The following is a 22,492-nucleotide window of genomic DNA, read 5'->3' on the forward strand; positions in this document are numbered from 1 at the left end:
TTTGTGTCTCTACACCTGAGTGTTTTAAGCCCTTTTGAGAACTTGGCAAACAAGAAAAAATTAAAAAAACTGGTACCAAATTCCCCATCTCTTATGAAATACTGCACGTCATAAACAGGATTAGAATTCATGGTTGGCACAGAGTGGGATGGCAGCCAGCATTTTTCCCTGAGGTGCAAAGGAGGACTCTTGGTATTGTCTAGTTACAGTCAAGGTTTGCTTGGGATTTTACTTTTGTTACTGGTGTCTCACCCCCCCCCACCGAACCCCCCCCCCCGCTTTAGTCTATGGCACTGTTGAGCACAATCTTTCTGGAGAGAGGCCTGTTGAAGACTGGCCCTTGCTGTTCTGGAGGAAGTTGAGGGGTTTTGTCACAGTGATACCCGTGGACATCTGGTTGTGGAAAGAGCCCAGCCAGGAGGACCATACAAACATGCGAATTGTGGTGGAATTGAATCTATTGCCAAACTGCTTGTTTATGTTTTGGTTTAATAGTTTCTGGAAGCTGAAGACCTCTGTGTTCTTTGTAGGTGGACGGAAGGGGCGGGTGGGTGGGGAGGAAGGACAGGGTTTAGAGTAAATGCGTGAAGTAAATAGCAGTGAAATACCTGGCACATTTAAGCCCAGTAAAAATGCACTTAACAGGTGGTGTGGCCTGTGTTGGGCTGTCAGTAAGCCTGGGTTTTCACACTCCAGTTCTGTGAAAATTAATTTGCACTTTTACAAAGTACATGCAAAGTTCATCCCGTTGAATGTTGCTACTTGCCATGTCCACTGAAGAGGTGTATGTGATTGCCCAAGCTGCAAAACACAGGGTTGGCCTAAACTCCCACAGGTATGCAGGCTATCTGCGAGGGTAGTGAAACCAAATTATGGAAGGGAGTGAGGTACAGCAGGTCCCTTATTGATGTTACCTGAGCTCCTGTGACACGTCCGCACTCTGCCAGGAAGACCCCTTGGGTTTTACATTCATTGAGTGCCAGCTGGTGTTGATTGCGTCCTCTTTTACCACCTCTACCTGCTACCGCAACTGCTGGCCCTTGGGGAGCTGTGCAAATGCTAGCACAAGGTATGCAGATCCCTTCTTACACGAGCATAATTCAAAGCCATGCCCTGGCAACCAAGGCAGAGAGCACTGAGCACCAGTCCCCTGGTCTGTGTTCATTCTGCCCGCTTTGACAGCGTTTGTCTCCTGTTTCCATCTTTGTTCTTCTAGGGCTAAATGTATGCAGTGTTGCAGGCAGTTTTACTGCACTTTTTCAATGCACTACTCTCTTCCTTCCAACTTCTTTTTAGTTTTTGGTATCCAAAATAAAACTGTAGTTGGTTCAATTGATATGTTTCAGCATTCTTTTAAAAAAGGAGAAGGAAAAAAGAAAAGAAAAAAAAAGAAGAACAAAGCCATTGTTAGTCCTACCCATTGTTTGTGAGATTTTTATTTAATGTTCTAAACCTGGAATATTGTTAAATAAACCAGAAAAATAAGTTAGTTACTAGATTATTTGTCTGATGTGTGTTCGTATCGGTAGCACTTTACCACTTTGAACTCTTCCGCAACAAGGGGAGGTTACATTCTAAGGTTTTGAAGCTATGCATTTATTTTCCTTTGATCCTGTAAGTTATTAAGAAACCCATGCTGTACAAATCTTTTGGATTAAAAAAGAAAAAAAATGAACAATGTCAGAAGTTTAGATGGTTTCTCTCACTTAAATATGTGTGGTGTTTGTCATTTAATGACACGATTTTCTGTTGTTTTGCTGGGTGGAGAACCAAAGTTGCAAAGCTGTTTTAAATATTGCTACAACGTGAGTTAAATCCTGGCACTATTGCCAAGGGTGGGCCCAGAACACATTTCCAAATTACGCTATTAATTCAGATTCATGTTTGTGTTTCTTGACAGCTCTTTTGAATCCATAGCCTAATGTTTCCTTTTTGGTACAGCTAAAACATCTTTTTGGAGGGGCAATAGAGGAACTTCAGCTTTTGAGTGTTTTTATGCTGGGAAAGTGAATTTTTAAACAGGCTCTCAAAGTACGTTCTTGATGTCAAAAGAAGAAGAATTGCCTTTTGCCACCGGCTAAGTATTTCCAATTCAGGATTAAAATTCAGTGAGCTAGGCAAGGTTTCCTAGGGTTAACAATGTAACTTAAGGCAATTTTGTGTGACTGACCAACCTTTGCAAGCATTTCACCTCTCACATCAGGTATTACTGTGAGGACAAAAGGAAAACCCCGAACCAAACTGAAGCTGAAGAGGTGAATTACTCCAGCAAACCATATGTGAGATGCCTCGGTTTAAATGAAGGGAATAAAGTTCTGGGATATTTGGAAAGGACATATTATTTTAAATTTCTGTCACTGCAGTGCATTAGATTAATTTGGAGGGTTTTCTTTAACTAATGTCATGATGTTCCAGTTAGCTTTATGGGAGCATTTGTACGCAGGGACACAGGGATATTAAAAGCCAAAGAAATACTAGCTGGCAATTTGTATTTTGTAGGACTTTTGAAAAAAGTTAAAGGTGATGTGGAGTTCCTGATTTTGTGATTTTCATGTGATAGCTTAAAAAGAAGGGGCGGCCTCAGGACCTCGTTTCTGGAGGAGGGGACGTGTATGGATTTGAACCCAGAAGTAGTGTATTTTACATATTCCATGACAATTGGGTAGAAGAAACTTTATGTTGGAAAAACTGCATTTTAGTCTCTGCACACCATAGTCCTTTTGGTGGTTTCCATTTCTGAAGTTCTGGTGATCCTGTTTCTGGTGATGCAGTGTTATCTATCCAGTGTGGGCTGTCTTTTTGGCTGTGCTGAGGAGACTGTCTTATATTGGCTCCTGGTCTGTTAATGTTTTGTGTCTTTTTTTCTTTCTCTTTTTTTTACCCCATGCCAAGACTATATGGTCTACCTCACCATATTTCCTCCAAATTACTAGCCTTCTGCTACATTCAGGGTGTGTTTTATTTTTAGGGGGTGTAGGGAAATTATGGAAATTGGGCTAGCTTTCTTAACAGTATTTGGTGCTGTGGAGAGAAAAGGCACAGTGTAATTTTACATCAGCTTAAAAGCACGTCAGTAAAGCATGTCTAATGACTTGATACTATTTAAACTGGAATTTCAGAACATTACTACAGTTGCTGTATAATGCTGTCATTTTTACATGCAAATGCATTCCCTTGAGGTTGAACAAGAAAAATCTATTAAATAGATTTTTTCTACTTCTACAGTAATTTTCAGTGCCCCTGCAGTTGGGTTAAAATATCACAAGGGAATTGACTTTACTGCAAAAAAACCAAAACACTGTCTGTAAGCTTACCTGGTTTTGTAAAAGCCTTTTTAGTGATAAAATTTGATTTACAGTTTTTTAGAAATGCAAAGGCTGTTGGAGAAACTATTTTCAAATGAGAGGCCCTCAGACTCCTAAGTGTTAACATTATGCTTTTTGAGCATTTTTATTGACATTTCCACACAGGGTGGTATTGATTTCCCTTGCTGCCAGAAGAAAACATAAAGTGTTCACAAAAGCAGTCCTGCCATTTGCAATGCGTTGAAGTGGTGATCAGATGTACCTTTTTGAGAGGTGCTGAAAAGGTTGTTACCTTCTACACATGTGTGCTGGTTTCCATGCATTACAAATAGTCCTTACTTCCAGTGACTTGAATTTGCAAAATCCTTACTCCTCTGTCCTGCCTCTTCTTTCTGGCTCTGCCTGGGCAGAGCACTGGGTGGGAGAACAGCAGGGAGAAGTCCTGCGCACCAGTGTGTTTTTCTTCCCTTACAGAGAGGCTGTTATTTGAGAGCAGGTAAACTCGGTTTAAAGACTTTAAACTAGGTCCTTGTTCTGGCCCACTGGGGCTACAGCACCTATGTCATGCTGCAAAAAGGCAGAGCCAGTGATTCCTCCCCCTAGAGTGTTGTACATTGCTCACTTGAATACATTGCTTAATTGGACCAAAATCACCTGCTTAAGGGGTCAACACAGCTAGAAAAATATGATCTGAGTGAAAGGCATAATAAGCAGTAATAGTCCTTATTGCGTTCAAGCCCAGGTTGGACAGGGCCTTGAGCAACCTCATCTAGTGGGAGGTGTTGGAACTAGATGATCTTAAGGTCCCTTCCAACCCAAACCATTCTGTGATTCTGGGGTAGAAGCAGATTGTGCTGCTCTGGTTGGTTGGGTTTTTAAGAAATATCTTAACATACCAGTTTGCGCTGTAGGCTGAAGCTGTGCCTGGGAAATTTTGTCCTTATTCAAGTAGTTAAGTGCTTAATACTGACACAGAAGAGCAGTGTTCTTTGGCATTCAAATAAAGATTTTTATATAGAGGGTAAAGCTACAGTTCCTATTCAATAGCTATTTTGGGGCTAACATTTACAGTAGTTTTACTGGTATAAATACCATTGGCCAGAGTTACGCACACATTCAGAAGCAATAGGTTAGCCTTGTTTTAAAAAGAGGCAGGAGAGGATACTTTCATTTGGAATAAATTAAGAAATGTCTATTTTAACATTCTTCGGTAGAAGACTAATTAAAATGCATCTCTAAATGTTTGTGGTAGTAAAATAATTTATGTAGATATATCTATAGAGAGTTAATCCCTTTGGTTAACTTAGTACACTGAAAGTATGAGTGTATTTGTCCATGTCTCCATGTGCATGATGTCATGTTCAACAGCGATTCCCCAGACAATGCAGAATAAGGTAATCTTTAAAAAGGCAGTGTCTTTGATTGCATACACTTTTCTGAGAATGTTGTTGTCCCAAGTATTTGCAATCAGGAATGAGGAATGAATAATCTTTTATTTCTCAATGGATGCTGCTTTGCTTTGAAATTTGAGACACTTTGTGTCTCTGTATATCACTGTCTTTATAGACACTGTAATTGAAAGGGTTTGATTCTTTTTTTTTCCTTTTTTTTTTTTTTTTTAATGTGCTTTTTCAGCATGAGTCATCAGTGAGGTTTACAGTGTTAGGAATTTACAGTCATAACAAGGAAGATGTCAAATCAGCATCAGGAAAGCTCATGCCAGAAACATCCCATCCCATGTCATGAATGCTGTGCTCCAAGGGAAACCTTCGTCTTCTCAAACATGGCTTTCTGATGTGTGCGCGAGAAAGAGAAAAATGGAGCGCTTTTGCGAACAGTGATAGCTCTGGTTTATAGGTGGTAGTCCAGTTCGCTGTGAGTTTGTGCTCTGGGATGCACTCAGTGGTTTGGCACCAAATTTCAGTTTCTTGAGCATGCAGCAGAACTTAATATGAACAGAAGGAATTTAAAAACAATTAAATCTGCAAAAATCAGTTACTTCATTGATGAGGCCAACTAGGAAGTGGTTCCATCTCGGAAAAATACAGAAATTGTAATAGGAGCCTGGAATTCCTGTCTGAAATCCTGACACTATTTAAAAATACTAAATGGCTAACTTCCCTGTAATCTGACATTTCATAACTCTAAACAACAGCTGTTTTACACACTTCTTCGGTGTCTTCATGCTGCCAGCAGTGAGCTCTTTTTGCTTCAAAACCCTGTACTCCCAGATGTCCAGGCAGCAGTTTTAGGTAATAAGGTAATGGAGAAGAAGGGAAGAACAAGCCCTTACTGTAATCTGTCCTCTAGTGTGCAGGAGCCTGGGCTGGAATGGCCGTTTCTGAATGATTTTTTGACACGGTCTCTGGTCTACTACAGATGCCCATTCATATGCAATACAGGAACTTGCCACTGATCATAAATCTGGCAGGTCCCAATGGAATGAGTGCTGTGGTGAGAAAGAGCCAGTCTTGTGGATGAGTGAAGCCTTCTATGTGTGGTATGTATCTCTTTTTGTCCCCGGTTTTAAGCCCTTTTTATTTCCTTTGCTGGTAGTGTTTCCTTTGCTGGTAGTATTTCCTTTGCTGTGTTATTTGCTGTGTGGGTTTTGCATTCAAAGTGTAAGAACAGGAGAACGTTACCTGTGTGCTTTCAAGACACAGTGAAAGTAGGCAGAGGTTCACCTTCGCTGTTTGCATGAGCACTAGGTTGAGAATGATGTTTAATTTATCCTGTAGGGTCGTGAACACGAGACTGGCATTGCTGCTAGAAGATTTCTGCATGCCTGATCAGAGAAGTGAGCTGAGAAAAGAGCAATCTTATGCATGTTGTATCAGAAGGTATGATGCAATCCCCATGTGAACTTAAAACAAAGAACTTAAAATAGAGCTACACATGAAGTAGTTCTGTAGTCCTGCAAACAGACTAACCACCTTGTTCATGCCCTGCGCACTCCACCCCACCACCCCTTCATTACTTCGGCTGATATTTACAAAAGATTTCACAGTTCTTTTTGGACAGATAAATTCACAGATAATACAAGAAACAATTTGTCATTTGTGAAACTATTGCATATACTTTTTGTGCTTTTTTTGGCAATGCATATTAGAGCTGATGGAAGATAAAGTTATTTTTTTAACCCAGAGATGGGATCCACACTCATCTAAAGTAGGTTGTCATACACAGAGACTGATATGCTCTTCCTGCAGGTCTGTCTGCAGCGCTGGTCTATTGGCTGTACTTCTACCCTTTCTCTAGGCTGCTTTGGAAAGTTGCTGTGCTCTGCAGAGGGGAATAAAGATTCCTCCGGAGTGTTTCCCCAGTGTTTTAGTGTTGCTGGGACTGCTTTCTGGTCTGCACATGCCTGAAGGAAGGGATAGGCTAGGGCTTTTCCCATGATCCCACTTATTCCCTTGGCGGGTTGACCACCTGAGAAGAGGATTGGGTGGAAGGTAATCCTGCTGGGTGATAAGTTTGCAAACACCGAGACTACAGAATGATTATTTCATTTTATATTTATTTTTAGGATAAGATTAAATTGATACAAAATGTGGCCTAAAAAAGAGACTTAAGACCTTTTGCACTAGCTCCTTGAGACAGATGTCCACATATAGATTTAGGGATTTAATATCTGAAAGCTATCCATTTTGCATGCTTTGCCTTCAGAACCACTAGAAATGTGAGCATCACAAGTGTATATCTCTATCTTTTAAATAAATTTTGAGGTGGGCTGTGTCTGCGATGCTTTTTTAAATACAAACCACAAGTTTTCATTTTCCATGTATCCATTTTCTCTTCCATTGTGCTTCAAAGGTTAGTATTCATAACATCATTCTGTCTCAAGTGAGCTATTCAGACACTTCAGGTCGCAAGCACAGGTGATGTTCAGAAGTAAAAGAAATGTTTTCCCCCCTGACTCATAGGCTAGAAGTCTTAATTACTCCGTTGCTGAGGGAGGCAAATGCAACTGTGTTTTTCCAAAATAAGGGAGAACATGAAATGTAAATAATTACATTTTTTTTTAGTTAAAATTCTGAGAATAAAAGCCTTAAGTGTAAGCACTCCATTTTTGCCCTGTTACCTGCATCATAGCCGTATGCTCTCGACCTATGGTATTCTGTTGAACATATAAGTGAAATCTTCTATTTAATCATTATTTTACTTGTGAGGATGTTTCAGTTTACATGATTTAATCTTAAGAATCTTAAAATCAGGAGTTTCAGCAGATGTGAATGAGCATTTCTGTTGCTTGGTCCTTCCTTGAAAACCAGGAACTTTTGCTCCTTGTTAATGTAGAACAAAGAAGGCTAATTTCCTAAGTCCAATATTGTAAGTGGAAGAGTGGGTGTTTGCTTCATTCTCATGTAGCTGAAGCACTGATGGATTTCGGAGCCGGGTGATGGGCTTGCTTGTGTTGGTAGGGCATCTGGGTCTAAAGATGGACAGATGGTACCTTGCAAAGGATACATGGCCTTTGCTTCCATGTCATTCCTATGCCAATAAATGTGATCCTTCATCCCAAGAACTAGCTGGTCATGCAATTAGGAACTTCTGCATTCAGTCAGTGTCTCTGCCTTTTTGAGGGCTGTTTGGAGCAGGATCTGCTTGTTTAGGTGATGGAGCAAACTCTGTTAGCATTAGAGACACTGCAACTCAAGAAAATGAGCTATAAAATGTAATTGTTCCTTTACATCGTAAAAAGAGTTGTTTATCCAAGTTCCGCGCAGTCACGCTGAAGGCACTGGAGATTGTAGAAGTTAAGCCGAGGAACGTAGAGCTTTACTGCAGGGCACTGGCGTAAGTGGAGGTCTTGAGTCACGCAGGAACTCGTGTGGACTCTACCATGAGTCTTCCTTGTGTGGGACAAGTTGCACAACCAGAAATCTTATTTGGCTTAGATGGTGAGCACTGAAACAACCTCAAAAAGTTTTGCAAGGCTGGAAGGCAGGAGGAAGTGTCCATGGACCCTGTGATGTTATTTTTAGAGATTTTTTTGTAGTTGAGTCATAATATGTCAGTTTGCTTAGACCATGCAGATACTGTTCCACCACAAAGGCTTTACACAGGCCTCCCTTGCTCAGTGCTGGAGTAGCATTGAAGTTACACGGGCACTTATGTATAATGTTGATTCAGCTCAGTTATGGTAAAGCTTTTAGTGCGTTGAGCAAATAGAGTCTTATGAAATATTTTGATAATCTGTGTCACCAAGATTATGTGCCATGCCTTGCAGACAGGGCAAGATTCAAGATTTGGCCAGTTAATGGTATAATGGTATAATTACGACATAAAAATGTCATATATATACACACACAGAGCCCTATCTTGGTGTTCTCAGAACCTGTTGCCTGCCAGTTTCAGGCTTTCCATCCTTGCAGTTTCTAAATTACAGATGTCATTACAGACACATTGATTTTGGGTTCGTGGCTTTATCATAGAGTATGAATGACTGTATTAAAGCTGCAGATGTGATGGATTATGGGAAGGTTTAAATAGGGTTATTGCCAGCAAGGAAAGAAAATATTTAACAGCTACTATTCCCAGAGCAAATAACAAAAAAAGCAGTGACATTTTGCTTCATGTCAGGGTTGCTTTTAAGAAAAAAGAAAGTGCCATAGTTTTGTAATAAAATTACAACATTTGCTTTCTGTACACAATATTTGTGCTATGCTAGGAGAGGTTTGATGCTTCACAGCAAATTCATTTGGTAAAGAAAACTACATCCCCCGTTCTACCCAAAACACCCTCTGACTTGTATAAGGCTGAGTAAGAATGCTTTGCACTGATGCGCTCCTGCTTTTTGTAGTGTGACTGTTTCCCGCCAGAGTCTGCTTTCTGAGACATGGACATTTTGCCATCTGAGGGAATGTATAACCGTGATTGTTAACATTGCTCAATATTTTAAATTAGCCTTGAGAAAACAAAAAAGGAAAGTTTGACCTAAAAAATGCACTGAACTTGTTTCTGAAGGAGGACCTTGAGGGAACTGTTAAAACCCTTTTTTTTTCTTGTTGACACATTGGTAACATGGTGATGTAACTAAACATTTCCGACTCTATGAGGAAATACTCATCTCCTGTAAGCTCTGCGCTGGGTTATCCTCTGTGACATTAGCTTCACCAGCATGAGAAAACGAAGTCACACCACACTAAAGCAAAGTTCGGTCACCTCCTGACCTCGCATTTCACACCCGCGTTTCTCACATGCACAAACCAGGGATTTGAAGTTAATGAGCCTTGTGAGTGTTCAATGAATTTGGGATTAAGTTTTTAATCTTCTGTGCTGCAGGCAAGGGTTTGATTGCCACCTCTGGCTTCCTGGGCATGGTGTGCTGTAGTGGGAAGAGGGTGATGCTGTGTGTTAGCTATTTGTACCAAAACAACTGATGCTAGAGCCCATATGCCAAATGCCTTAAAGAGCCAACCCAGAAGATGCTCTCTGCCCTAGGCAGGTTATTTTTAAAAGAGAAACAGATAGTTCTGTATAACAGTATTTTAACAAACTTGTCAATTTAAGAAGTTACAGATGAGTTGGCATCAGACCTTGTTCTCAAAAAAAGTTCAGTGATACTATTGCAAATGGCTTATAAAGTATGCAGCAGTCTGCGTATTACACCGAATGAAAGCAATTTTCTAAATACAACTTCACTGACACTACACTTTCTGCAAATCAGGACTGAGAGAGTGAAGAGATGAGTTTCTAAGTTTTCTACTGACTGCATCCCAGTGAACAGAGTGCCTGCAGAGCAGTAAGTGCTGGCTTTTTGGCAATTGGATATAACCTGGTTCACTGGAAATGAAATGCTTGTGCTATGAAATGTTTTTGCAATGAAATACTTCTTGCAGCAGATACACAAGAGCTTCTTGGATGTATTTTTTTCAAAATAACATCTTGTTAATGAATAAAGCCATCCAGTGTGAATACAGATATAATCTAATCTGCTTGCTGGAGTGCTTTCATGCTAATTAATGCCACCACCTATATCCCAGTCTTACTTGTGCATTCATAACTGGATTTGCTGCATTGCACAGCATGCAATTTTAACATTAGATAGTCTGTTGGAAATTAGTAAGAAAAAGGTCAAGAAATGCAAAAGCCATATTCTCTTGATGATGCTGTATTTCCTAATTATAAAGTACAGATATTTAAAGAGCAACTAACCTGAGTCAGAAGGAAGTTTCAAGAGCTGTAGACACTGCGATTAAAAGTGACTAGGAGAGTTCTTTGCACTTGGTTGTAGGCACATAACTTAATTCCTCCTGTAGTTTCTCGTGTGTTCACTTTTGTAGCTGATCTTTTAAATTCATTACATGTAATGACCCAGCATGGCAAGTACGAAAGGGACATTTGAAGATACAGGGAAGAGCTTGTAAAACAGCAAAATAGGTGGGCAACATAGCAGCTTGGGTTTGAGTTATGCTAGAGTGGCATATGGTCTTATTTGTTTATGCACTAATTTAATGACATTTAGTGGGGGTTTTACTATTAAGTGTAGCATATCTTCTATCCATCTTTTCCACCTCCATTTTTAAAGTCATGTAAAGAAACATATTTTTCTCAATATTTGTTCATTAAAACTAGTCATGAAATATTCTAGAGAGGCACAGGTGGAAGCCATATTTTTTTCCCAGCCTTCCAATCCAATTTTTGAAGTATTATTTTTCTTCCTTAAAAGAAAAAGCATGTGCATACCTATATATGTATGCAGAAGTTCATTGTAATTCTGCAATGAGGTCCAGTTTATTCAGTTCAGATTCTTCCAAGCTGCTACTCTCTGCTGCAAAGGACAAAGTCATCTTTACAAATGTTCTCCATCTGACAGCTGGCACATGGTTTTGCTGAGGTCTATAGTGTTGTGGACTGATGGTGGTAGCCACAGGAGCCACCATGGCCACCACATGGCCAGTGTGGCTGTTCTGCTGGCAACATCTCTGTGTGCATGATCTGTTGCTTCCAAATGCACTGTGTAAGAGTGAGTTTGCAAGGTGCTTCTCTGGCTTTGGTGGTGGTGGTTTGGAAGGGGAGATGCTGAGACTTCTTTGTCGTGGTGTGTGGAACAGGAAAAGGATCCAGAAAGTGCAGGGCTGGCAAAATGTCTATGCTCCCTGGAGAAATGTCACTGCCATCACAAGATTGTAGGTGGTGTGGTCCTGGTGAGTTGTTCTGGGTGTCCCTTTTCATATTGACATTGCTTCTGTCTGCCTCAGGTTTGGCTGTAACTACTGCTTTTTTACGTGAACACTTGTCTTCTCCAGGCTAAACCTGCATTGGGCTGGCTTTGCTAGTGTACTGCAGTGCTGGGCAAAGCACTCCTATGTAAAGATGCCACATACATCACCCGGGCAACCCTTGCAGGAGCTTATTCAGTACAACACTGTTTTCCTGTTTCCCCAGGTGAAAGAGGGAATGCCGGTAGCTGTGTCTGGGGCAGAGCGTGAGCTTTTGCTGGTACTGCAGCACTGGTCACAGACTGCATCAGGACACAGACACGTTAGACAGATGCCTTAGCGTGCCTTGGGAGGGAGGCGGTACTGTGGCCAAAATGAAGGTGTTGTAACCCTCAGCACTGATGGGTTCTTTGTATGGAAAGGTGCGAAGCTTCAAATGCCATAAACCAAAATAAATGCTGAGGTAAGGACTCTAGTAGCTGCTTACAGAGACAGGAGGGGCTCACTTTGGTCTCCCTGCAAGGAGCTGCACACCTTTTACCTTCTGTATCAGCACCATTTCTTCTCAGAGAGGTCCTAACTGGTGGCAAAGCCCCACTTAGAGAACCAAGTGTGAGTGTGCTGGCATTTCAGGCTGTGTGTTACAGACGGCTGACGGAGGTGTAAGGCTGGAGTCTGGAACTGCGACTGCATTTTGGGGTTGCATCTTCCAAACCACCAAGAAGTCGACACGCAGCATAAGGCGTGTGTTTGAAATGCAGGCCTTGTGTGCTCGTGGAAAAAGCCCTAGAGAAAGGAATATCAGAAACAGCAGAGAGCTGCTGAACAAGCCAGTGCAAGCTCTTCGGCTTTTATTCCTCAAGCTGGTTTTTTCCTCCCCTTGATATGTTTAAATTGCTAAATTCCTCTATGCTTCTCAAACAAAAAAGCTTAATTCAAATTATTTTAATTGTTTAGCATCAAACAGAAATTTAACGTAGGAGTAACTTTTTTCTGTTTAATGTGAGGTGTAGTGTGAATGCTGTAGATAGGTAACTGCCATCCATCAGCTTGGCAAGGTCCATCCTGCAGGCCTATCAGCTGCATTGGGAGTTGTTTATCAGCTTGGTGTGGTGAAAATGAGACTGTAAGACCTGTCATAATAAACAAAGTATCTTTTTCCCAAGAAAGGAAAGGAGTCATGCCATAAAAGAATATTTCACACCAAATGGGCTGCTACAAAGCAATGCAGTGATTTGAGCTAGATCCTCTGGTCGAATGAAACAGAAAGCAGGCATGAAACCTCTTTGTGCTAGCACTGATGCTTGAAAAGTGCTGGTATTTCTGCCTGAGGTTGTTAGAAGGACTGACAGGGTGCATTGTGATGTATCAGCCTGTTTGAACTGCTGGTGAGATTGAATAGTTGGGAAGTGAGGTCATGGCCTGGCCATGCAGAAGGACCAGTGTGGTCCCTGCAGCCTTTGCCTCCCTGCTTAGAAGCAGGATGTTTGGGAGGTTTCAGTCAACAAAGACAAGTGTTTCTGTATGAAACGAGCTTTTCTCTTAAAAATTTTGAAAACTATTTATCAGAGGTACAAAATGTAGGAATGAAAATAAGACGTTTGTGTCATAGTCCTGACGCGTTATCAGTAACGGGACTCATTTTATGATTAGTTGCATTTCTTCAGAGGAGCGTGTGATACTCTGTAATTGAAACATTAATAGCAGATAATGATGCTATGGAATGATGACCTTTTGTATGGAGACACACTTTGAGAGTTTTTAATCTGTGTGGTAACTCTGCATATAAAAAATTTTTTATAATTTTGATGAAGAGCAATTATAAAGCTTGCACAGTAGCTGCTTTTTTAAGTTAACTAATTCCCTGAGTTCTGGGGATCTGCATTAGATTAATGGCCTATAAAATTTCATTCAAAAGTAAGTCTTTCACTGAGGAATAAAAACATCTAATCTTTAAAAAAAAATCTTTCCTAACAATTTGCTGTGTCTGTTGCAAAGCAGCTGACTTCCTTGTGAAAACTTTGGTGCATGTTTTATGAGGAACAAGAAAGATGAAAATTGAAAGAAAGTGTGTGAGTATGATATCACTTCAGCATGTGTTCAGAAAGAGGGGTCTGTAAAGAAATCAGTCTTTTCCTAGAAAAGAACTGTCTTGAGAGAGTTAGGAAATTATGTATGGTATAGTTGAGACCTTTCTGTACTTGCGCTTTTATTTTCCATTTGAAACCCTGACCTGCTAGTGTTAGCAAAGAGAAGAATGAATGAAACTCCATCTTGAGAAAACAAATCATAGAATCATAGAGTCATAGAATAGTTAGGGTTGGAAAGGACCTTAAGATCATCTAGTTCCAACCCCCCTGCCATGGGCAGGGACACCCCACACTAAACCATGTCACCCAAGGCCTCATCCAACCTGGCCTTGAACACTGCCAAGGATGGAACATTCACAACCTCCCTGGGCAACCCATTCCAGTGCCTCACCACCCTCTCAGTAAAGAATTTCTTCCTTATATCCAATCTAAACTTCCCCTGTTTCAGTTTGAACCCGCTACCCCTTGTCCTGTCACTACAGTCCCTGATGAAGAGTCCATCCCCAGCATCCTTGTAGGCCCCCTTCAGATACTGGAAGGCTGCTATGAGGTCTCCACGCAGCCTTCTCTTCTCCAGGCTGAACAGCCCCAACTTTCTCAGCCTGTCTCCATACGGGAGGTGCTCCAGTCCCCTGATCATCCTCGTGGCCCTCCTCTGGACTTGTTCCAACAGTTCCATGTCCTTTTTATGTTGAGGACACCAGAACTGCACACAATACTCCAAGTGAGGTTTCACGAGAGCAGAGCAGAGGGGCAGGATCACCTCCTTCGACCTGCTGGTCACGCTCTTTTTGATGCAGCCCAGGATACGGTTGGCTTTCTGGGCTGCGAGCGCACACTGAAGCCGGCTCATGTTCATTTTCTCATCGACCAACACCCCCAAGTCCTTCTCTGCAGGGCTGCTCTGAATCTCTTCTCTGTCCAACCTGTAGCTGTGCCTGGGATTGCTCCGACCCAGGTGTAGGACCTTGCACTTGGCATGGTTAAACTTCATAAGGTTGGCATCAGCCCATCTCACAAGCGTGTCGAGGTCCCTCTGGATGGCATCCCTTCCCTCCGGCATATCAACCGAACCACACAGCTTGGTGTCATCGGCAAACTTGCTGAGGGCGCACTCAATCCCACTGTCCATGTCACCGACAAAGATGTTGAACAAGACCGGTCCCAACACCGATCCCTGAGGGACACCACTCGTTACCGGTCTCCAGCCGGGCATGGAGCCATTGACCACAACTCTTTGCGTGCGGCCATCCAGCCAGTTCTTTATCCACCGAGTGGTGCACCCATCAAATTGATGTCTCTCCAATTTAGAGACAAGGATGTCATGTGGGACAGTGTTGAACACAATGTAGCTGTCTTGAAGACAAAACATGTACATGCCCTTTGTACTTTCTCATTTCAAGTTAGAATGGATTTTTAAGCAGTTTTGTGTGCAGAAAATAGTTTCATCCAGAGGCTCAGGGGGCTTTAGTGAAACTCCCATCTTTATAAAGGAAATAATGAACACTCCCCCTAATGCTATCTTCCATCATGAATTTGTGCTTCTGGAGGCTGGATTGTGGCCCTGGGAGGTGGCATGTGGCAGTGGAGCACTGAACAGCTCACAGCCCTGGACCACTGGGGCATCAAGCTCAGGCATCACCCCAGGCTGGGCAGCTACCTCTATGTTGAGGCTATTTTCCATCTTTCTTATTAAGCCAGTAACACCTGAAGGTTATCTCACATTAATGTCGATGCTGTAATGACTTCTGATCGTTAGTTGCTTCTGAAGACTTTAATAATATGGAAATGTGATTTTTAACATTTTGTATTTTAATTAATTGCAGATATCTCAGGGTAGCTTTAAGTAACGATTGGTTCATGTGCTGCGCTTCCTGTTAACAAAATTTTTCCCAATAATCTCTAATCACCTTGTACCGCTCTTCCTGATTCTAATTACTGGAGCTTTATATATAATAATAATAATCACTTCAGTTCACAAGTGATTACACCGTTTTCTGAAGTGAGGTACTCCAGAAACTTTCAAATACCTTTTAAGTTCTGTATATCAACTCATGACTTCTGCTTGCTTCTTTGTGTTAGATGGAAATACTGTCACGCTGAAGCCATGGGAGGCAAAGGGGTCTGTTAAGTGGCAGCAGAGCATTTTGTCGGCTGGAAGATTCAGATCTGAATGTGACCTTCATCTGGATGCTCTTAATCTTGATTGGGATATGGAAATTACATTCTGTGTCTCTGGAAAGAGAGGAGATGCAGTTTAAACTACTCTTAATGATCTTGCCGACTTGGTTTTTTCCTTCCCCCCCTTCCCTCTGAATCTAATATAGTAAGGGAATATTTAAAGAATCGACTTTTCTGATTGCCCGGCTGTATCTCTCCGTCTGCTCTCTGAGCAAGGAAGTGATGGAATGATTAATTCAATCTTTTAATAGCATGTGGTCAGAGTAAGACGTGTTGAAATTTACAAGCAGTAAAAGTAGAAGCTGTAAAGATAATATTGGGGTTGTGGTGCAATATCCTGTTTTGTCTAGGAATATGCTAATACTGCAGATACTGTCTTGAAAATTAAAAATAAAACATTTGGTCTTTTGAAAAGTAGAGCTCATAGTGCAAAGTATAAATTGTTTTCTGTTGGCTTTTTAAGTCCTGGGGTGCGATGCTAAAAAGCAGATAGCCATGTTTTGCTTTTTATTTGGGTTTCCAGTTTGACCAGAAGTAAAGAGATCAGTCTTTGCTTCAGTTTCTGCATATGAAAGAGCTGATGAATCATAGAACTATAGAATGAAAAAGACCTTTAAGATCATCTACACATCTTTTAAATACCTCCAGGGGTGGTGACTCAACCGCTTTCCTGGGCAGCCTGGTCCAATGCTTGACTACCCTTTTGGTGAAAAGATTTTTCCTAATACCCAATCTAAACCTCCCTTGAAGCAGCTTGAGGCCATTTCCTCTTGTCTTAGTGCTTGTTACATGGGAGAAGAGACCAACCCCCATCTCACTACAACCTCCTTTCAGATAGCTGTAGGGAGCAATAAGGACCCCCTGAAGCTGCTTTTCTCAAGACTAAACACCCCAGTTCCCTCAGTTGTTCCTCATAAGACTTGTGCTCCAGACTCTTCACCAGCTTCATTGCCCTTCTCTGGGCCCACTCCAGCACCTCAATGTCTCTCTTGTAGTGAGGGGCCCAGAACTGAACACAAGATTCAAGGTGTAGCCTTACCAGTGCCCGGTACAGGGGGATGATCCCTGCCCTACTTCTGTTGGCCACATCATTGCTGATACAGGCCAGGATGCTGTTGGCCTTCTTGGCCGCCTGGGCACAAGTTGGCTCATGTTCAGCTGGCTGCTGACCAACAACCCTGGGTCCTTTTCCACTGAGCAGCTTTCCAGTTTGGAGAGTGGACAATCTTTGGTTCTTGATACAGAATGAAAAAAAAAATGTCTGATGTCTCTTAACTTCTGCAGGATGGGAAGATTCATTCTGCAGGTACTAGACTATGCAGAGCAATTTCCATTACCCCAATTTAAATCTCCTGGGATGAGCTCCTCTTTTTCATCTCTTATTTCACAACAGGAAAAAAATATAATTACAAGGTGACATGACTTGAAGAGCATTGGGAAGTTTTACATAAAATGACATTGCCTGAGGTATTGCGCAGTTACATTTGCCCAGAGGGAGGGAGTATGGGAGTAAGTATCTGTAAATCTGTTCAAAAGATAAGCAGATGCTTCTTTTTTTGATTTAAAGATACACCTGTATATGACTTCCCTATCTTAACTGTGACTGGAGTGAAAGAGAAGAAAGCCACAGAGTAAGATTTAATAGGTAAATATATAAAAAGAATGAAAGATAAGCAGGGAAGAGAATACATGGCAAATGGAAATAGGTCCTTCTTTATTCTTGTGATAGTATTTTCCCATGTAAGAAGTCATATGGGTAAATGGATCCTTTAAATATATGCATATGTAGGGAATAGTTACGTTCTTCTTGGAGCTAGTGTTAAGCTTCTCCTGGTATTTTTAACAAATCCAGTAATCAGGCTGTGGCTATCCAGTATATAGGGAGTTATTGTGATTTCTTCATATTATGGCAACAACCGTCTTGCCCTTATTTCACAGATGCCTGTGTTACATTTTTGAGAAGTGCTTTTATGAGTGAAGCCAGGACTGCTCATGAATAGATCACTTCGACTGAGCCAAACAAGCACCATGCCCTTCAACTGCTGCTCCTTTCAGAGTGCAGTGATGTCCCACGTGCACTGTTATACAGTATGAGAGCTGTATGGCAGCAAAGCCCTCCCTTCCAAGTGAAGGTGGCCTTCCATGGCCTCATCCGAGTCCCTAGTTGGCATCTGTCCCCAAGGCAAAATGATTGCTTAGTGGAGCAAAATATGCCATGTGTGGTGCAAGGCTAGTGAGTAGTCCAGTGCCAAATACTCTTTCACAAGTTTGTCAATATGTGGTATCAGCCTTTGGCTGAAATACTCTTGTTCCTTGAGACTAGTGTTTCTCCAGCAAAAAATCTGGCTCAAACCAGGAATAACAAGGATGTTTAAGGTAAGGACTAGCCTGTGATGGCAGAAATTGCTTGATGCCTGTTTGGAACTTGGAGAGTTGTAATTTCACTAATAAAATTTGTACTTGTAGATCTAAGGCAACTTTTCCATCTCTTATTTCTTCCTGCCTCTCTGTCTTCCTTCTCCTGCCTCATCCCCTCCCAGGGTTTGAATGCTCTCCTATTCCTACACATTCGGTAGGGAGCCTTGCTCCCGGAGCAGGCTGTGGGCAAACATGGATTCCTGATGAATTTTTAGCAGATTTTAATAGTGCACTGTGGTATTTCCCAACTGTCTGATTTGTGTAATGATGTGTTCAATCTATCCATTTGGCATTCGTAAAAATTAGATTCAAATCTCTTACCTTTAGATGAGTTTTGGCTAAAGGAACAAAGTACCTGAGAATGGCAAACATGGCTAGAAGTGAGATTTAGGACTTGGGAACTGCACCCTCCCTTCTACTTTTGCTTTCTTTTACCCTAGGGCAGCTCCATATTTGTTGGGATCAAATTTCCTAATATCTCTCTATCAAAATCAGCCTGAACTTATATTGTAAAAAGCTCTGATATATGGTTCATCAAACTGTTTTTCAGTGCAGCCTTGTTTCCCATTATCTTAGAGAAAGCCAATTCAGAAATGGAAAGAAAACTTCCCAAATTAACCATCCTCTTCAGTTTGCTCCATTCTCAGCCTCTTCCTTCTTGTGGGGGCAACATTCAGCTGCTTTTGGTGTGATCAATGAGCCTGATGCAGAAGGTCTATGTAGTCAGAGCGAAGACAGCATAAATCAGTTTAGAAAATTGCCATCTATATTGTTTCTGTTATCTTTTTCTCTGTGCAGCCTTTCTGCCAAGTCTAGCAGCGTCACAAAATCCAGGTTCAATATTACTGAGGATCCTGTTTGACAAAGAAACCAAAACCACTCAGGCTCCAATTGAAAGATGTGTGAAAATGCAACTTCCCTTGGCTCGTAAACAAGGCAGGACTTCTTAACTTGCAAGCACTCCAGTCATACACTCTAGAAAACAGGGGAATGAAAATATGTGTGCAAGTGCAGAGAAAATGTGATTTTTTTTGTTACTTTGGCAATAGCTGTCGCTTACCTTTGTACCAATCTGTGGTTACAGTACCTTGACTTACACCATCTTCCCCCCCTCAAGAAACCATGGTTAATTTGAATCTGTATGTAGCAGGAGACAAAGGTGTCTGTGCTGGTTTCCTTGGTGGACCTTTTTTGCCTTGAGGACAACGTGGCAATGTCCTCAACAAATGGTCCATGCAGAGATTTATGATTATTATTAATTGATATTAATTTGTTTGGAGATGTCAGCTAAATACTTGCAAGTAGGGGGGAAGGTGAAGGCAGGGGAAACGGGTTTGAAGCACTCTAAAATGACCTTTTCTTGACCAAAAAAACTTCTTCCTGTGTCTTTGAGAGTCTAACACTCACTTCTGCTTCCCTTCCCATACCCTACCTTCAACACACACTTCTCCCTTTATCTATATTTATCCTGTCTTTCCAAGAATCACTAGAAGAAATACAGGTAGGTGTGTCATGCAAATGGAATTTCTAGTGCAGCTTCCCACCCCCCTTGCCATTGTTGCTAGAGAGATCTCTTATCAAAGGACTTTGATTTCTGAGTGCCAACAAATGTTGCTCTAAAAAGCTGACTTATTTAGGGTATTGTTATTTTTCTTTAGGCCTCTCCGCCCTCACCCCCCAAAAGAAAGTTTCTTTCAGTACTATAATGATGGCATCATAACTTTCTTCTTACTACCGCACCAGTTTGTCTTGCATTTTTCATAAAATGTGGGTTCGTTTCACTATAGTTAAGTCTTGCTGTGGATACGGAGGCTCCAAGCTTGTGATATTGAACTCTCATAATGGTTGTTGCTGTGTAATTCCTCCCAAGGCTCCCCAATGTGTTCATGAGATGAAAAACAAGGGGAGGAGGAGCTATTCTGCTTATTAATCCTTTGTGGTACAGCTTTTCCATGTGTTAAATGAGATCTCTGGGGATGAGTCCTGGAATCAGTTTTGGGAAATTGTATCTCTGGCTTCTGTGAAGGGCTTGTCATCTTGCTTGCAAATGTTACCATTTCGTATTTCTAAGCAAGCTGGCCTGCTTGTCAATAAGCTAAACAAATGTTATAAACTTACAGCAGGATTAAATTGGGGTAGGGTTTATTTTAGTTATTTTTACTGGCAATTAAAAAAAACTTCATTAGTCTGGCTCAGCAGATGTTTGCAGCTAACCCTGAAGTGATACCACTTGTTCCGTTGTTGAAGAGGTCAGAAAAGGATGGGGATGCACATTAGCTCCTTAGCTGGGTGAGCACGCTGCTTTTCTGGTTGGTGTAGCTGCTGACTCTTCTGCTTTTGTGTCATTTGCTGCCTTGCTACACCTGGCCATTTGTCCAGGCTTGCTGGGTATGTGGTGCCTTGGCTTGAGTTACGGCACTGGTTGGGTTCTCAGGTGTCCAGGCAGCCCAGATAACCTGCTGCTACTAGTCCAGGGACTGCCCATGCTGTGTGTGTGCGAGAGCTCTGCTGTATTGTGGAAACGTCTGCTTCAAAGGGCAGGGCTGTGCACACATTCCCATGTTGGATATCCCAGCCTGAAATACAAGGGATGGAGCTATGAATCTCATAGGTATTTTGTAGCTATTCTGTGAATTTCCATCATTGGTAAGTTACTGTTTGTTGGCTCATTGTCATGCAGCATTTTAGGATCCGTGTGCGCCTCATGCAGTGGTTAAACAAGAAACTTGGTCTTACAGATGCCAGGGGTTTGCTGTGGTTTAGTGAGCCATTGTTAACAATCCATCTTCCCTATTGGTGGCTGTGTGGGAGGCTTCTTAAATTAGGTCTTCCCTTGGCTGCTGAAATTCTTACAGCCATCTGGCTGCAGCTGTTCCATTAATAGCACCTCGAGATCCTATGTGTTTGTAGGGTAAGGGACAGATTTCCATGGTTTGTTTCTCCTGCTGTTCTGGTTCTTCAACACCTTTCACTTCCCATGAGTAACTCCAGGGACAGCCTGTCTCCAGTACCTCCATTTCCTCATGATTACTGATTTTCACTTCTGCAGAAGTAAAGTAAGACAAAAACCAGGAGGCTTATTGCCGGGCTGGTGCAGAATTCCAGTTGTGCTTGGAAATAGATGCTCTCCCTGACAAAATAAATCTTCCTTATACAATGCATCCATTGAGTCAAGGTACGCTGGAGCAGTTGGTCATGTGCCAGTGGATCTGCATGTGTGCATGACAGTTGTTCAGCAGCAGAAGGTCTGATGACCTCAGCTGTTGAAACCAGCAGGATACCTTTTCACAGAAGGACAAGTCAGGCTGGTTACCACCTACCTGTTTTCCATACTGAAAGGCCTTCAATCTTGACTGCATATCGATATTCCTTAGGAACATGGTAGGAAGCAGCACAGGCAAAAAAGATTTTGGTGTGCAAATTTGGGAAGGCCATTTGCATTTGAAAGATCATCTGCACAGGCTTTGGACATACAACCTTTCTGCTGGTGAAGGTAAAGAAAACAAATAGAAAGATTGCCTGGTTTATTCCTCAGGACTTGAGTGCCCGAAATTGTCTTCTATTAGGATAGTCCTGGAGTGACTTTTTGAGTCTGGACCCTGTTTGCTTGCCAAAACAGAAGTTTATGGAGATGTTGCTTTAAGGCTCACACAAAAGGCTACTTCTGAAAGCTGCATGGATCCTCCAGCGGTCTACTGATTGCCTCTCAGAGTAGCAAATGAATTACTTTTGTATGTCTGCTTTGAAAGGGATCTTAATATCTATAATCTCAGTATTACCACAGTATAAATCAGGGAAAAAGAGCCAAGAGTATTTTGGGACAGGAAAAATGACTCAGTAATTCAATGGTAGACAGAGCTATATGAATTCTTTAGCTAACTAGAAGAACTCGATTGTGCCTTGTCCTATGGCATTCGATGAGGACTGACAATTACAGTTTGCCCTCTTTTTCTCACTCAGTGTTGCTATACAGGAACAGCTCCAAACTTGGCTCTTGTTATTCTATCATCAAACTATATTCATTGGGGCTGCTTTTTTTTTTTTTTTCTCTCTCTCTATTTTTTTTTTCCATCTGTGGTTCTGCCAGTTCCCTTCGGGTGTCAAATTTGCATGCAAATTATTCAGCTATAGGAGGAGGGAAAAAAAATCTGTTAGGATTTGTCTGCTGAGGTCTCTTCAGCACAAATAGCACCAAAGTCTCAGCACCGAGTGCCCAGTTCAGGAGGTGCTAGCAGGTCCCAGCGTGGCATCTCTTGGGTGGCCCCTCTGACCAGCTCTTCAGATGCCTTTGGTGGTGCTCATCTTTCTTGCCTGGAGACTGATTCAGATAATC

General features: G+C 41.7%; 1 protein-coding gene across 1 annotated transcript in view; it reads left to right on the top strand.

The window, feature by feature from the left end:
• The window catches only part of DHRSX (dehydrogenase/reductase X-linked), a gene marked incomplete at both ends in the record, with an annotated part of 164,880 nt that overhangs the window by 11,063 nt on the left and 131,325 nt on the right, over positions 1–22,492 (top strand).

This window comes from Psittacula echo (assembly GCF_963264785.1).
Source record: "Psittacula echo genome assembly, chromosome: 3".
In the NCBI taxonomy this organism is placed as follows: Eukaryota; Metazoa; Chordata; class Aves; order Psittaciformes; family Psittacidae; genus Psittacula; species Psittacula echo.